This window comes from Fukomys damarensis, unplaced genomic scaffold (genome assembly GCF_012274545.1).
Source record: "Fukomys damarensis isolate Sample0158 unplaced genomic scaffold, DMR_v1.0_HiC HiC_scaffold_28, whole genome shotgun sequence".
Classification (NCBI taxonomy): domain Eukaryota; kingdom Metazoa; phylum Chordata; class Mammalia; order Rodentia; family Bathyergidae; genus Fukomys; species Fukomys damarensis.
The window spans coordinates 23702672-23708200 of record NW_022900940.1 but is presented as its reverse complement, the minus strand read 5'-3'; the positions used below and the strand labels follow the sequence as shown (position 1 = coordinate 23708200).

The window sequence follows — 5529 nt, the reverse complement described above, 5'->3', positions numbered from 1 at the left end:
AAGAAGAAGAAGAAGAAGAAGAAGAAGAAGAAGAAGAAGAAGAAGGAAGAAGGAAGAAGGAAGAAGAAGAAGAAGAAGAAGAAGATCCTGCATCTGTTTCATAGCACAAAATAGGTTTTACTGATACAAAGAAAGTATTAAAAGATGAATAGCTCAATATTTTCCATTCTCAAAAGTTCCTAGTGTTTTCTAAAAGTTATTTTTGAGTGAAGTGTGCACTTACATTGATAATTTCACCCAACAGTACTATGTGACTGGAGAAGGGATATGTTCCCATGTAATGATGTAATAGCTCGTGTTGCATATTGGTCAGGAGTGTATATGTGAGATGTGATGCATTAAAAATCATTGCAAATTCTTCTTTCTCTTACTACTGGAATATGGAGTCTAATTCCCCTCATCGTGAATCTACACTGACATCTGTGTTTTGCTTGAATAACACACTGCAGCTAAAGGTATGTGCTGGGATTTCTAAGGCTGGGTAGGTGTCAAAATGCCTCGCAGTTTCTGCCCGATTACATTGAGAGCACTCTCTAGGAAACTGGTGCCACTATGCAAGGAGGCTGAGCGTACCAGTGCAGCCTGGACGTGCAGGTTACGAGCAGGGACTTTACTGTGCAGCCCCAGCTGAGCCCAGACCACCAAGGAACAAACATGTGACATAGCTGTCTCTAAAGTGCCATAGCAGACCAGCCACTTGCTGAGTACCACAGGGCGGCCATAGTCAATGCCTTAAGCAGAAGGAAGTGTCCATAAGAAACCTTCCTAAATCCTTGCCCTGTATAACAGTGAAACATAATAAAATGCCACCATGTTTGAGGCTAATTTTTATGAGGGCTTGATCTCTAGAAACATGAATGGTTTATACTATGGTTTAGTTCAGAGCTCATGGTAGAACTAGCTCTAAACAGCAGAACGGCAAGCGCATATCACACACTGCGTGCTGTGCCCAGCGCTGTTCCGGAGAACACATGTGCCTGGCACAAAGCTCTCATCGGGTAGGTACACTGCTGCTATCATCCCTTTGAGGAAACTGATCACTCAGATAAGAGGCAGCCGTGCTAGGGTTCAAAGCCAAGCATCCTGGCTTCAGAGTCTGGGTTCTTAAAAGCTGTAGTCATACCATTTTAGAAAGTTAGAGTCCATTTATTCAAGCTAAGGAAAGATTATCCTGGCACGCTCTCTTTTTTAGGCACCTTGTTCAGGCTGTTGCCTACCTCTGCTTCTCTCTGGAGTGCGTCGACACCCTTCACGCAGGCCCGGGCACGCTGTGTGATGCTGCACACAGAAATGCTGGGTGCCACACTGCACATAGGGCCCGCGGTCTCACTACTGAATGCATGATTTGTAAGGATCCTGGGAGAGAGGGGAAATTTTCATTGACATTTGAATTGAGAAAAATTATAATTGTTCTGAACAACTGGTTTACTTGGAGTTATGACTACAATTTGGCTTAAAAACTTTAAACATACAGCCATGCTTCTCAGCATTTCAGCATATGTATTTTTCTATTTTCCTTTACCCACCTTCTCTTGCTTTCTCATTTGATTTTTTTTTCGCAAAAGCCTTTTGTGTAATGTATCTTTAATTTGTGAATAGTTATAAATTTTTTAAAACACATTTAGAGTCAAGTAATGCATTATGACAAGTAGTACAACAAAATGGTATCCAGCAGCATAGTTCTGAGCACTTGTGTGCATTTCAGAATTTACCTTTGGATATTCTCATCTTGAATCTGAAGAGGAACTGTTCACGTGTACATGAGCACACGTGCGTGTGTGTGAGCGTGTACTGACTACACTATGAGTCCCCATTAAAAATGAGTTCCAGTCTAGAATACTACTTTTTAAAATTCCTGGGAAAATATTCCTCTCAGAGAGGATGACCCAGTGAACTCAGTGCAGACAGACAAAAATGTGGCAAACAATGTCAATTAAAATCTATTTTCAGGTGCTACAGATGTAGCTCAGTGAGAGAGCACTTGCCAGGCATGTGTGAGTCCCCGGGTTCAATACCCATGCTAAAAGCAAATAAAAAACAATAAAAAGAATGCTTTCAGGTGAAAGAAACAAAAATATTAACCTAAGGAGACCTAAAATTCGGGGACATTAATTTTCATGTACCAGGATGGCAGGAAACCTGGAGGCAGAGGCTTCAGCACTGCATCAGGACAGAATGCTGAGTTGTGCTTTTTGACTTAGTCCAGGGATGGGAAAGTAGTTGTTGCCATTTCTGATTTACTTCCTCGAGTGACTGCTCCAAAGGCAAAAAGCAGTTGTAGCTAAGATGGCAAGAAAACTCTCTTCTATTGCCCTTCTGCTTTTATCACAGAGAAAAAAAATTCTGCTTAGGCAGACTCTAGAAGGTTGCCTCGTACATATCTTTGTTCAAAACTGTGGCAAAACCACTTTTGGCTGCAAAAGAAGCAGACAGAGTTAGCATAGGCTTTGTCATCCTTTATAGTTGAAACCAAGAAGGCAGAAATGGACATGGTAAGGTTCACAGGAAGACAATACTGTTTTCCACCAAAAGAATTCAAAATCAAGAAAAGTGTTTAATAGCGTGTGTGGCCTGAGCAATAACCTAGCAGGACAGCATAAGGCTTGGACAGCTGGTTAGATTGTACTAGGGCAGACCTGTTAAATATTATTGTTGCAAGAAATCAAGCCTCTCAAAATATTACTGGGATTCTCATAAAAATGTTCATATTGGATTTTTGAATTCTTCCTAAGAAGACACATAAGTCTGATTAACCAGGTTTGAGGGAGAGAAGTATTGTGGTCAACAGTCCTGGGGTTGCATCCTAGGCTCGCTCTTGAAGTTCAAGACGGGATCTTTAGAGTAATAACCTGCCTGTCAGAGCAGCTCTGTTTTCATTCTCTTTCCGTGTCGAGTGGAAGAAGCATTTAATTGCTAAGAAAATGTCTGATAACAAGCCTTTTTGTCATTTCCCAAAGTGTGATCTCCTAAAATCTCCTGAAACAAAGTTTCCTAGATCCTATTCCAGATCCAGAAATTAGATATTCTGATGTTCAGATTTGCAGTAAGTCTTAAATTTCTGCATCTTAGAGCAAGTTCTAAAATTAAAAGATTCCGTATAAGCTATTCCGCCCTTGAAAAGATACCAATTTCAAAAATTAGGGGTGTGAGCAAATATCAAGGTGTAAAGAATAACAAGCCTGGTGATCTCAATGATAATTTTGTTTTCTTCTTCCCTAAATCCTTATGTCTGACATTTGCCCCTAAAATCCTCATGTAGACTCTGGAACTGCATTCTTGGCTTTGCTTGGCGTGTGTCTGTGTATGCAGAGTAGAAGGCAAAGTATGCCTTGGAAGTGTTATATATAAATTACTTCTTGGTCTCTGCTAAGAAAGTGTTATTCCTTTCATCAATGAGGCAACATTTTACAATTATTGTTGTAAATGCCTGACACACACCCCATAATCAGGAACTAACTAAAAACCAGCAAGCCCAGAAGAATTCAAGTATTTTGCAAATGGTTGAAATTCAGGTACTCATTCATTAGACCCCAGCACTGTCAGACAGATTGAATTTCAAGCATGGAGACTTGGACCATTGTTCTTGTGGTTACAAAGCATCCATTCTTCTGCACTAACAATTGCCCTTTCCATTCATTGTTCCTAGAAATTAAGCAGAAATATCCTATGTAAATTTTTATCACAGTATTAGAGAATAAACTGCAGATTAATTAAATGCTCTTGCATTATTTCTATATGGTATTGATTTTCAGTTCAGAGTTAATGCTTATCCTGTCATACACAGTAAAAGCCTGTGTGTAATATGGGTTTTAATCATCTTCAGAAAGGCTTCATTTATAATTCAGTGTGTTCTGCTCCTACTTTAATTGTTCTTAGCAAGCAATGCAAATGCAGATGTTTTGCTTTTAAAATTCCCTTTATGACATGAAATATTGGGAATGAGACAATACTCACATCATGACTTTCAACTTGTCTATATAATTTCTCTAGAAACGACATCATATATGAACAAGCAATGGAAGGTGGAACAAAAGAATGAGAGCATGGACTAACGTCCCGGAGGAAAGTCCACTGGGACCCAATGCAATAATGAAGAGCAGAGGTTTGGATTAATGGCTGAAATGAGAAATAATTCTTTCCCAGCACCCTAGACTTTACCTAATGCTTGTTCCTTGCTTCCCTTTCCTCCCTCTTAATTCCAGTCACTTTCATCTCTTGCTGAGATTTAAAAGTCCTTCCAAGCATGCCCTTCAAGTAGTACTTTGTGTATTTTAGCAAAACAAGGAAAGAAGAACTAAAATGGGCAGGGAGTTTCATCACATTGTGACAACAAAAACACGGTGACTGCTAACTGACTGTCTTAGTTACTTTCCTCTTCATGGGGACAAAATGTCCATATCCATAATTTAAAGGAGAGGTGTTTTATTTTGGCTCCTTCATTCCTTGCACAGTGACCCGGTGGAAGGACGTGGGCAGAGGACAAAACCTGCTTGAGTCATGGCAGCCAGGAAGCCGGGCAGGAGGCCCACCCTTCAGGGTCACGCCCCCAGGGGAGGCTCTTCCCCCTGGGCTCCTCCTCCTCACATCCCTTTTAGCTGTAGTACCCGCTGATTCAATCACTCTTCAAAATCCCCACCGGTGAGTACCTGAGGCTTTGGAGGGACAGCTAGATATAAGCCATAATATGGATCAAGCAAATGATCTGGAAGCATGAACGCAACACCAAAAAAAAGTATATAGAAGGCATTCAGTAATGATCATCTTACTCAAACTACAAAACAAAAGAAGGCTCATTATTCTGTATTTTTGTCTTTTCATTTTGAGAATTTGTATTTCTTTCATTTCCCTTTCCATTTGTATTTATATTTTCACAGCAAAAACCATTTAATTCCGTATAGACCTCAAAGCTGTGATGCAGAATGGAGTCTATTGATAAAAGATAATCCTCCTTTTCTCCGAGCCTGGTGGATGAGAACTGAACGGATAAAGCAGATTTGAACCAAATCAACAATGGTTTATGAGAGGCCAATCTGCGAGCTTGGCATCAGAACAGAAACTATTTTTGGATGCCCCTTCTAAGGAAGAGAGAAGCTTCCTCTTTCCTGGGGAGAGAGAATTACCAACGAAACCCAAAGATAAGAAAGTTTATGATGTTTGGAGATGATAAACTGGCCTATAGATACATGTCATTTGGCACATTTAACTTTGAAATTCGCTCCCATTATATTCAAAACCATGAAATCCAACATAAAAGAAACGAAGACAGTTGATCTTTCTGGAGAAATAAAGTATGTAGCATTACTAAGCCTACACGTGGCACTGACTAGTAGGAGCAGAGCAGATGCTACTTTCTTTGATGCCCTGGTTTTCAGTCTCAGGTTCTCCTTTACCCTCTTCACATGTAGTTAATATCTGCCTGGTATCTGTAGGCCACTGAGTGGACTAGGAATTGAGTTTTAAGTCTCCTTACATCAATATTTTTGATTCTTTCATCTGAAAGCTTTCCTTCCTTCCTTCCTCTCCTCTCTC

The 5529-nt window shown here is 40.2% G+C and overlaps 1 long non-coding RNA gene and 1 pseudogene across 1 annotated transcript in view; one reads left to right on the top strand and one right to left on the bottom strand.

Annotated features, from left to right (window-relative positions):
• LOC104872137 overlaps positions 1-1344 on the top strand; it is a 13446-nt pseudogene extending 12102 nt beyond the window's left edge.
• A 2238-nt stretch (positions 1345-3582) lies between these two features.
• LOC104872119 overlaps positions 3583-5529 on the bottom strand; it is a 28381-nt gene continuing 26434 nt past the window's right edge. Inside the window, exon 3 of the long non-coding RNA XR_783064.3 lies at positions 3583-3642. This is a non-coding gene — a long non-coding RNA (uncharacterized LOC104872119). The remainder of the gene's footprint in view (positions 3643-5529) is intronic.